Here is a 12,308-nt window from a genome sequence, read left to right on the forward strand (position 1 = left end):
TATTGAGGCAGAATATCAATTGGTTCCAAACCCTGCAACAGTTTTTTGCAGGGTTCCCGTAGAGGCACATTTTCTATCAGGGGTTGACTTAAAGTATGTTTTTTCTCCCTCAATCTACACCCAGACTCCAACTATCTCACCACCTTTACATATCACTGGACACATTACGAGCATACTAGAATGCCTCAGTGGTATTGTGAAGGGCCAAGAATCTTTAAGAGTTTGATACAAATGGACCTGGGCACTTTACAGGTTGTGAGCACAGTGATACAATATGTTGATGACCTATTAGTGTGCAGCACTACAGAAGAAGATTGTAGAAAAGATTCAGTGACACTACGGGCACTGCTAGCTGACAAAGGATACAAGATGGACAGGGAGAAGTTGCAATACTGCCAAAAAGAAGTGGTGTACTTTGGTCAGATTATGTCAGCAAACAAGAGAAAATTAACAGCAGAAAGAGTAGAGGCCATACACGAGACTCCACAACCAGAAACGGTGAAAGAGATGCAGGATTTATTTGGGCTTGTGCATCTATTGCAGAGCATGGGTTTTTGATTACTCCACATACACCAGGCCATTGTTGCAAGTCAAAAAGAAACACAGAAAAACAAAACACAGAGAAAATGTATGGTCGAGATGGGCGAGAATGTTGATGAATTGAAAAATGAACTAGCACATGCAACAGTGTTAGCAACTCCCAATTACAAGGCGACATTTCATCTGTTTTTACATTCAGATGGAAAAGTAATGACAGTAGTACTGACACAGAAAAAGGGTCAGGGACACAAGCCACTCACATATTACAGCGGGCCATAGGATGCAGTGATGGAGAGACTCTTCCCATGTCAGCATGCACTTGCCGCTGCTGCATTTGCTATTGAAAAGGCTTCCATAATAACCATGGGGTGCCCACTAGTTTTGTACGTCGAATATGCATTATTTGCAATACTGGAGAAAACAAAATCAACACTGACTGCCCAAAGGTCTTCAGGGTATGAGGTAATACTAACCAACCCAGCAATAGAAGTGGTGAAGTGCAGAACAATAAACCCAGCATGCTCATTGCAGAAAAAAAAGAAGAAGGAGACTATATGCATGACTGTGTAACGTGCATTGACAGGAGCAAAGGTAACCCTGTAGTTAAGGAAGAAGTGATCAAAGGGGGGGGGCATGATCTTCATTGATGGAAGTTCCAGCAATGATCAAACCATTGGAGAGAGGCACTGAGGGTGTGCAGCAGTGGGTTATGGAAAGGGTTACAAAAGGGGGAGGAGTTAATGGTGTACACACCAACACAATTACCAATTCATTATTCTGCACAAGCAGCTTAATTAGTGGTTCTAATTGAATCACTAAACATGTCTGATTGCTAGGCAGTAAACATCTTCTCAGACTCAGTTTATGTCACCTCCACAGTACACACAGGAATAGCAAGATGGGAAAGGAGAGGCTTTAAAGGAATTGACAGTACTTCTGTTCAGCATGCAGCATTGTTGAGAGAACCATTGGAAATGTTACCACTACCAGTATAATTTTCATTAATAAATTGCAAAGCCCATATAGGAGGGCAAAATTATGTCTCACTAGGAAATGAAAGAGCAGAGAGAGCAGAAAACAAAGCAGCATATTTGCCAGAGGGATCACATGTGCTGTACCTTGGCGAGGAAGAAACAATACACCCTAAAGGCAGTTCTGAAAGTAAGCAAAGAGGAAGATGCATTGCTAGAATGTTTCAATGCAATTCCGATGTTACAATTAATTAAGCTGCAAGGAGAAGAATCAGATGCTGAAAAAGATTTGTGAAAGAGAAGAGGTGCTCTCTTTCCTGACTGATGTGGTTTGGAGACATGATACCACAGGAAACATTGTTATGCCAAGGAAATTGTTACAATTGGCATTGGAAAAATGTCACTATCCTTCCCACGCATGGAAAGAGCATGTGGCTGCAGGGATAAGTGAAGACTGCTGTGTGCCAAATCTGTATAAATATGTTTCTGAGTATGTGAGCAATTGTATGGTGTGCCGGAAGTATCTACCAGGTCATACATTAAGAGTTGTACAGGGAACGTTGCGTGACCGGAGGACTCCTTCCGGCACTTGCATATTGATTACCTAGATATGCAAGGGAGATGTACTTCATACAAGTACCTGCTAGTAGTGGCGTGTCCATTCTCAGGTTGACTTGAGACGGATCTCTGCGCCCATATCGATGCTCACTCAGCAGCAACATTATTGGTGAGGGAGGTGTTCCAGAGGTGGGGAATTCCAGATGAAATTTTCTGTGATAACGGGCAGCACATCGCTAACAAATTAATTAAGCAAATTACAGCTCTGTTCGGGATAAGAGAAAAACTATGTATGGTCTACCATCTTCAAGCCAACGGTTTGGTTGTGAAGATGAATGGACTGCTGAAAATGTGAATGGCAAAGCTAATGAAAATTCTTGAAAATTCATGCATTCACTGCTTTCCGCTTGCTTCATTTGCTTTAAGGAATATGCCTGGAGGAGATCATCACTTGACTTCTCATTAAATTGTTACAGGGAAGAGAATGCATGCGCCAAATCTGCCGTTGTGTACAATCTCTGATGCTCATTCTACTTCTGCTATTCTGAGAGGGGAATTTGATCAGTAGCTCAAAGAACATACAAAGTTTCTTGAATACATATCATTACAGAAAAGGCCTAAAAATCTATGCGAACCAGCAAGTGATGTGAACAGACAATTTCCTAAAGCAGAACCTCTTTTTCCGTGAGACAAAGTGCTTGTCAAGAACCATATACAGAAGTGGAAAGAGGAGCATTTCACTGGCGCAAATACCGTCCTCTACTCGACACTGACTGCAGTAAAGCTAGAGGGATGCTGCAGATAGGTCCATATAACAGACATTTGCAGAGACAAAAGGACTGTCTCCCAAAGCACAAGATGATGGTAAGCATCACAGAGTTCTTCTATCATTATCTAACTGCATTAAAAAAGATTCAGAAACCAGCAAAAGAGGGAGCAGAAGAGTTTTGTACTGTTAAAAAGATGATCAAGAAAAAGACATTTTCAAGTTTTGGAATGTTGTTGATATGTTTTATTATCACATTGTTGTTTTTATTTTATATGTTTTTCAAAGAAAAAAGCGAAACACAGTTGAATGCAAATAGAAAAATGGGAAGGAGGAGTGAGATAAATGTGGAAGGCATCCACTATGACACTGAGGAAGAGCATATTTCATTAACAGACAATGGGCCTCATTACGAGTTTGGCGGTAGCCGTGCCGGTAAAACCGGCGTGGCTGTCGCCAAACTCGTGATATTACCAGCACCCGGCAATGGGGACGTATGGGGGCATTCCAACCACAGTGGACCTGGTCAGTCCCCATTGCGGGGTACCGGTATTCATTACTCCCCATTCCCATTTGAGCCCAATAAGGCTCAATGGGAATTGGGAGGTTGGATGCACGGGCACCATTCTTGAATGGTGCCGTTGCATATTACAAGTTGTGCTTGCGGTTGCCACTCTGCCCGCCAGGTCAGACCTGGTGGACAGAAAGGCACCTGCAAGCACAACTCGTAGTTTGCCGGTCTGGTAGTAATGGCACTGGTAGCCTACCAGTGCCATTACTACCGGACCAGCAAACTTATAATGAGGCCCAATGTCTGGTATGATGAGATGAAGCATGTGGGAAGGGAGAGAGTAAATGGCACATACAAGATGTGTCCTCTCATTCCACACATGGTAGGTATGTCCAAGGTTCTTCTGCCCCAGGCTATGTCCTATGAGGAGGCTGGATGCCTGATGCACTGGTCTCTTTGTATAACTTGAAGTGTGTTCCAGGGAAACAAAGTAGTGATTCACTGGCTGGATGAAGGGGATAATGTTTATGAGGATAATTATGTGCAAGTAACGCAAATGCTCCAAAATCAGAATACAATGCACAAAGCAATAGAATATCAAGGGGGAGAATTAGAAATAGAGGAACATAAAATAATACAATGCACAACTAAAGAAGGGAAACGTGTCCACTGGTGTCATAGTAGACTACTGTTGCAGATAAAGGGAGCAGTGTTGTATGGACACAAATGGGAGGGAGGAATAATGCAATGTTGTGTTGAAGGACTGGTGGGGTTGAGGAAAATGTTTGTGCCAAGGTTAATGAAAACTGTCGAGTTATCTGGGGAAAGTTTGTTCATGCCTTAACTTGCATACATGAAAAACATCAACCAATTCATGCTGTGCCAAGGTTTTGCAGAAAGTGGAACTGGCGCAGGGGACAGCAGCACTTATGACCTGTGGTGGGCCTGCAGATCCAGAGCATATGTCCAGCTTCTGCCAGACTGGAGTGGAGTGTGTTCACTCATGACTTTACACAGCCCTGCACATGTGGTGCCCTGAAATAGTACTTGCATGAAGACCGCACTGCAGGGGAATATGGCACATCAAAATGAACAAAGGGAAATGGTGAGGAGAAGGAAAAGGGAGAGTAATTACTTCTCATGGAAAAGTTGAGACAAGTTGGCCTCTATCTCAGATAAGAACCACCTGTTTTCTTTGGCAGCTAATTATTTACCTCTTTTCTACTTCCAGGAGTGCACGCTGCAGCCAATGCAAAATGGCTGCAGCTCACACGCTATGAACTGTTGCAACTGGCTAATTCAACCGCAAAGTGACTGAATGCAATTAAAGAAGAGCTGAGGGCATTGCACTTGGTGGCCCTTCAAATCACTTTTTCCTAGACCCCCTAACAGCCATAGAAGGATATTTATGCACCCGATTTGCGTAAAGCCGCTGTACGGCAATCCCTGATGGGGAAACCTCAAATGGAACTTTAAGTGCGGCTATACAAGACATAAGGACACCCTAGGGAAAGATGAAAAGCAAGGTTAATGGAGTGCAAGCAAAATACTGGTTGGACAGAGTATTCGCATGGGTGCTCACCTGGCTTTCTGGACTATTTAGAGTGACTGCCCCCATGCTCGTGCTGCTTCTCACCACCTTCTGCATTAGTACAACACACTTTTACAATATTTTTTTAATAAACAAAAAGGACATTTGATGTTTCCCTTGACTACTGATAACAATAACATGAAAAGCAAGAAGAAAGTCATGGGGGAAAATTAAGGGGAGGAGCCTGATGGATGGGTGTTTACACAGCCTGCTTATATTGAAATTTTAACCCGTATTGGATTCAATGCCTAAAAGATGGTACAGGGTTCTTCTGGAATGGGGAAAACCTGAAAGGCTGGGAAGAGGCTGGGGGAGACATGACCCTGTTAGAAAAGATATGGATCCATAAAGATGACGTGGCTAAAATGGAACGAGATGCCCAAAAAGATGTAGTTATTAAAGGGGGGAATAATGTAATAAAAATGCAAGTCCAGCGCGGTATGAAGGAATGCACTTATCAGCTGAGAGAGTATTACTCCAAAAGGGGAGGGGCTCCTTAACATATCTGCAAAATTAAAAGCTTAATAAAACGAATCCATAAATCCTGGTTCACAGGTGAGTACAATTAAATTAAACATAGAATAAAGCATGCTAAATAGGCCCCAAAAGCCTACTTTGTCTTAAACGTGTGAGAGCATTACATTTGTGGCAAAGGCCACTGCAGATGGTTCATTAGCGCAGAGCTTGCGATCACTGGCCAAGTGTGCAGAGAAGTACACAGAGGTTGTTCTTTTTCTAGGGCAAGTGATTAGAGTGCACAGGGTTTGCCAGTGAAAGAGGAATATATCACCATTTTGAAATGTGATTTTCTTGTGAAGCCGGCAAGACCCACAGCAGTTTTAAATCGCCTGCTGATTAGGTTAGAATGTGCAACAATCATTTAAAAGTATGTCCGTGGGAAAAGGCTCTGATGGTGTTATGATGGGTAGCCATTCCCATTGGAGACAGGAAGAGGCATTCAGGGCAGAATAGTAAAGTTCCACTGGTTATGTCAAATGTTTACATCACATCAATTTGGGCTGTGAGAATTGTGGGTGGATTGTGATGTAACATTATTGTAATTGAGGGCAGTGTGGGAAGGTTCATAGACCAAATGATCCAGTATAAAAAAAACAGTTTTATATGAGTTCAAAGTGCAAGAACCAATCATTTCTGTGTGGGTAGAAAGTCAGTAATATAGGGTCACATGAAACAGCTTCATATCCAAAAACAAAGCACGTACACAGCTGCAATATTTGTCAAGGTTAGACTTATGCTGCTTGGTTGATGCTAACGTTTGCTATGCACCCTCATTCGTTCCACATCGTCCAATGTCTGTGTATTATGTAACAGTATATGTCATCACATAGTATAGTACCCAAGTGGGTCCCTGGTCCCCCCGCAGATTGTAAAAATACCAAATATGATTGATGTTTATGGTTTATTTTGTACAATCAACATGTTATTCTGACTAATACGCACAATTAGCTAATCTGCATGCAATGGTGCTGTACATTACTGTACCATGGGTGTTCTGAATGCAATGCAGTGATGTAATGTACTTTCAAATCTGTGAATGAAATGCCACATTCAATTTCACATATGTTCTTAGTGAGGAAACTGGGAAACCTAAGGAACATAATGCAACAAAACTCAGAAAAACACCCTCAGGGTAATTCATAGAATTCAGCGCACAAGTAGTACACGCGGCTGGCGCACAGTGAGCGTGTGCGAATCTCTGCACCAGCCGCGTGCGCTAAAATCCATTTCCGCGCACAGTGTATTCATGGATTTTAGCTACCAAAACCAGCCGTGGCGCACAGTGGTGCAGCGACCCTGCAGCAGTGCCAGTTACGCCACCAAGAATGCCCCTCGCGCAAGGAAAATCCATCAAAATCCCCAATCCAGCGCAAAGGGCTGCGCTAACCCTGTACCAGTATACAGGGCCACCACACAGCACACGGCAAGCGGGCAACGTGTATTACTGGGGTTCGCGGGAAGTCTCACATGTGATAGGCCCTGTGCAAGTAGGGTACGTGTATTCCTGGGGTGCTCGGGAGGTTTCACACGCGATCGGAGCGGGGTACGTGTAAATCGGGGGTGCGCGGGAAGTTCCACACGCGATTGGCCCTGTGCAAGTGGGGTACGTGTATTCCTGGGGTGCGCGGGAGGTTTCCCACGCGATCAGAGCAAGGTACGTGCAAATCGGGGGTGTGCGTGAAGTTTCACACGCGATAGGCCCTGTGCGAGAGGGGTACGAGTATTCCTGGGGTGTGTGGGAAGTTTCACACGCGAAAGGCCCTGTGCGAGTGGGGTGCGTGTATTGCTAGGGTGCGCGGGAAGTTTCACACGCGATCGGAGCAGGGTATGTGTAATTCGGGGTGCGCAGTAAGTTTCACACGCGATTGGCCCTGTGCAAGTGGGGTACGTATATTCCAGGGGTGTGTGGGAAGTTTCACACATGATCCGAGCGGGGTACGTGTAATTCGGGGGTGCGTGGGAAGTTTCACACGCGATTGGCCCAGTGCGAGTGGGGTACGTGTATTCCTGTGGTGCGCGGGAGGGTTCACACGCGGTCAGAACAGGGTACGCGTAAATCGGGGGTGCGCGGGAAGTTCCACATGCGATTGACCCTGTGCAAGTGGGTTACGTGTATTCCTGGGGTGCGCGGGAAGTTTCACACGCGATAGGCCCTGTGCGAGTGGGGTACGTGTATTCCTGGGGTGCTCGGGAAGTTTCACACGCGATAGGCCCTGTGCGAGTTGGGTATGTGTATTCTGGGGTGCGCGGGAAGTTTCACATGCGATAGGCCCTGTGCGAGTGGGGTACGTGTATTCCTGGGGTGCGCGGGAAGTTTCACATGCTTGGCCCTGTGCGAGTGGGGTACGTGTATTCCTGGGGTGTGCGGGAAGTTTCACACGTGATAGGCCCTATGCGAGTGGGGTACATGTATTCCTGGGGTGCGCGGGAAGTTTCACACGCGATAGGCCCTGTGCGAGTGGGGTGCATGTATTCCTGGGGTGCGCGGGAAGTTTCACACGCGATCGGAGCGGGGTACGTATAATTCGGGGGTGCACGGGAAGTTTCACATGTGTTTGGCCCTGTGCAAATGGGGTATGTGTATTCCTGGGGTGCGCGGGAGGTTTCACACGCGATCGGAGCGGGGTACGTGTAAATCGGGGGTGCGCGGCAAGTTTCACACACCATAGGCCCTGTGCGAGTGGGGTACATGTATTCCTGGGGTGCGCGGGAAGTTTCACACGTGATAGGCCCTGTTCGAGTGGGGTACGTGTAATTCGGGGGTGCGCATGAAGTTTCACATGTGATTTTGCTGTCAGAGCGGGGTATGTGAATTTCGGGGGTGCGCAGGGAGTCCTACCCGTGAATTGGCAGTGTGGGTCCTCCCAGTTATTCCCTCTACACCCTCCACGGCCCCTGCAGGCAGCCCACACCACAGGGGACTACCATGCACCCCTGGTCATGTCCCGCAGGCAGCCCATCCACCATGGGCACGCCCCCCAGCCAAGCCACATGTCACCTTCCACTACTGATCACCAACTCATGTCCCCCAGCACCCCCACCCCAAGCATTCAGGGGCACCTGCCAGCAGGCCCCCACTCATGTACACAAATGTCCCCCAGCACCCCCACCCCCCAGCAGTCAGGGTCACCTGCCAGCAGGCCCCCACTCATGTCCCGCTCATGTCCCCCAGCACCCCCACCCCCCAGCAGTCAGGGTCACCTGCCAGCAGGCCCCCACTCATGTCCCCCAGCACCCCCACCCCCCCACTCCCCAGCAGTCAGGGGCACCTGCCAGCAGGCCCCCACTCATGTCCCACTCTTGTCCCCCAGCACCCCCAGCAGTCAGGGCACCTGCCAGCAAGCCCCCACTCATGTCCCCTAGCACCCCCATCCCCCAGCAGTCAGGGGCACCTGCCAGCAGGCCCCTACTCGTGTCCCCCAGCACCCTCAGCACCCCCAACCCCCAGCAGTCAGGGGCACCTGCCAGCAGGCCCCCACTCATGTCCCCCAGCACCCCCACCCCCCAGCAGTCAGGGTCACCTGCCAGCAGGCCTCCACTCATGTCCCCCAGCACCCCCACCCGTCAGCATTCAGGGGCACCTGCCAGCCCACCCCCACACCCCAGCAGTCAGGGTCACCTGCCAGCAGGTCCCCACTCATGTCCCCCAGCACCCCCACCCCCCAGCAGTCAGGGTCACCTGCCAGCAGGCCCCCACTCATGTCCCACTCATGTCCCCCAGCACCCCACCCCCCAGCAGTCAGGGTCACCTGCCTGCAGGCAGCCCACACATGTCCCCCAGCACCCCACCCCCCAGCAGTCAGGGTCACCTGCCAGCAGGCCCCCACTCATGTCCCCCAGCACCCCCACCCCCCAGCAGTCAGGGTCACCTGCCAGCAGGCCCCCACTCATGTCCCCCAGCACCCCCACCACCCAGCAGTCAGGGTCACCTGGCAGGAGGCCCCCACTCATGTCCTCCAGCACCCCCACCCCTCCAGCAGTCAGGGTCACCTGCCAGTAGGCCCCCACTCATGTCCCCCAGCACCCCCTCCCCCCAGCAGTCAGGGTAACCTGCCAGCAGGCCCCCACTCATATCCCCCAGCACTGCCACCCCCTAGCAGTCAGGGTCACCTGCCAGCAGGCCCCCACTCATGTCCCACTCATGTCCCCCTGCCCCCACATCATGACGATCCTCAATCATGGGCTTAATGGCCAGCCACATCCCACCCCATGCCACCCCAGCCCAAAGACCAAATCAAGTATTGCATCCACCCACATAGAAATGCCCATTACATGATACAACCCGAATGGCAAGTATGCAAATGAACACATGTCCGTCACACACACAATGGGTACAAGTGAGTGTGAAAACCCACATCATGACATGCATGAAATCAATAAGAGAATACCACACACTGAAGTATGAAACAAAAATGTATTGAATCCAAAATGAATGTAATGAAATGAAAACACACAATAATGTGAAGAAGAAATAAAACGCAGCATGCCCAGAAAATAATCAAAAATATGGAATCAGAATCCAAAGAAACCCAAATGAAAATGTGTCCAAAGTCTCAGTCCAACAAAGCAAATCCAAGGGAAAAAAATAAGTGAAATCCATTGCTCCATGGTGAAATGAAAAGAAAAAAAAAGAAAATCCACTGTTCAACTATATACAAATCACCAATCCAGGGTCCATGAGCCCAACAAATGACATGATACCTACAAAAAAGACTACCTAATAAAGAACTCTATACAAAAACGTGGTGCATTGTCCAATCGCCCCAAAATAAACAAAAACTGAAAGGAAACCTAGCAATATCTAACTATTTACAATGGCAGCGGGCTAGTCCGACGGCTCACTTATTGATGTCCCGGGCCAAGGCATCATCGAACTCCCGCTCAATGTCCTGGAGGCGGTCCTCTACCATGGCCCCAAGGGTTCGCAGGGACGACGACATGTTCATCTCCAACTCCCTGCGAATTGCCTCGAGGCACTTGGCTCGCCTCAGGGCCCTCCGCATGGAGTTCTCCGCCCTGACCATTGTAAGCTGTGCCTTTTCCGCCCGCTGCCGCTCCGCATCTATGGCGTGGACCAACCGCTGCCACACAAAAGACACTTGAAATCCGGGTCCTCCTGTCCTATGGCCGATGCCTGCCCCTCCGATGTTAAAGGCCCCGAGCCGTCATTTCTCCCACCATGTTGCTGCTGCTGTGCCTGTGCCTGCGCCCTAGCTCTTGCTGCCTGCACGTCCTCCTCTGGCTGGGATGCAGTTGTCGTGGTGGCCACCCCTGCTGGACATCCGACTCCTGGCTGTGGCAGGGATGTGTCCTCCACCAGCTTGGCCGCTGGGTCAGGGGCAGCTCCACAGGGTACCCAGGTGACACATGGGTGGGAAGATGGCATGGAGGACGACTGGCGCGTAGAGGGTTCAGGTGAGGAGGGGTTTGCAAGAAGATCCAGCACAAGGAGGAATCCAGCACCGGTGACCCGTCCCAGTAGGTCAACGTGGTCAAAGAGGCATGCGAGACGACGTGCAGTCTCTCCACAAAAAGGCTGCAGGTCACCTCGCATGCCCCGTTGACGCAACGCTATCCCACTCAGGGTAGGCTCAACACGGTCCCGGATAGCCACGGAGGAGGAAGGCCAGTTGTTGTGCGCTCATCCCCTCCCTGAAAACGGGTCTGGACGTAGGCATCCCTGCTGGTGCTAGATGATGCAGTGACAGGATCAGGGACAGGATTACACACAGGCACCTCTGCGGCGGCCTGTGCTGCCTCCTGTCCCTGACCCTGCACTGAACCACTAGCACCAGTGGAATCCCCACCTCCAGACCCCGTGTGTGTCCCTTCCGCGGCCTCCTTCTCCACCAAACCCCCCACCAACCTGGATGACTCTGTGCCATCTTCCTCCGTTGGACCCTGTGGGGTCTCAGCTGCCCCTTCTGCTGCTGAGGAGTCCACCTCCAACCCCTGCCTCTTCAAACTACCCTCGGCAGCTGCGGCCTGGGATGTGGCACCAGACTCCTCACTCCCCGACGAGATGACAATCTGGGAGTGTAGCCGGGCCTTGCGTCTCTGGCTGGTGGTGCGAACCCTGCCGCTGTGCTCCACAGCAACCTCTCCGCCCTCTTCATCAGTTGACGCTGCAGACAGGGAGAGATAAAACACAGACATCAGGGCACTGTACAATGGACTGATACACACATGACAGTTGCACATGAGTGGCAGTGTCAAACTTCAGACATGGCATCACACTCCACGACACACATGTCATTTCAACTCACACACATGATTATTTCCACAGCAATATTGCACCAGGCAGCAACATTCATACACATACAACAGCATGAACAGCCGAAGGTGAGCCTGACATCACATGAAACACAGGGAGTGCACTAGACACGCACACATGCCACCACACTTACATGCATGTCTACATCTCCTCCAACTGTTGCAGTGATGCGATCGCCATACATGTCACATTTGGCATTCAGCCTTCTACATATCAGTGTAACGTGCATCCATGTTGCATCACAGTTGCACACTTGTCAAATACACACACATGCACATGTACACAGTGCCGATACATGCAGCAGGAACCACCACCCATGTGTGACACCACAACCATGCCAACGTACATACACAGAAATTCAAACATATGTGCTACCACACATGCATTTGCACAGCATGCTTACCAACACATACACCATCGATGTGTCTCACACCTAAGAGGACTCACATGTGGCAGCCTCACGCCCCTGTTCATACACATCCCTACATGGCCCTACGAAAACACATGTGCAACCTGCACACTACTGGCACACCACCACACGCACAGCGTCCAATCAGTATGCATGTACACTTACCGCT

This window comes from Ambystoma mexicanum, chromosome 2q (genome assembly GCF_040938575.1).
Source record: "Ambystoma mexicanum isolate Mex_15411 chromosome 2q, UKY_AmexF1_1, whole genome shotgun sequence".
Taxonomy (NCBI): domain Eukaryota; kingdom Metazoa; phylum Chordata; class Amphibia; order Caudata; family Ambystomatidae; genus Ambystoma; species Ambystoma mexicanum.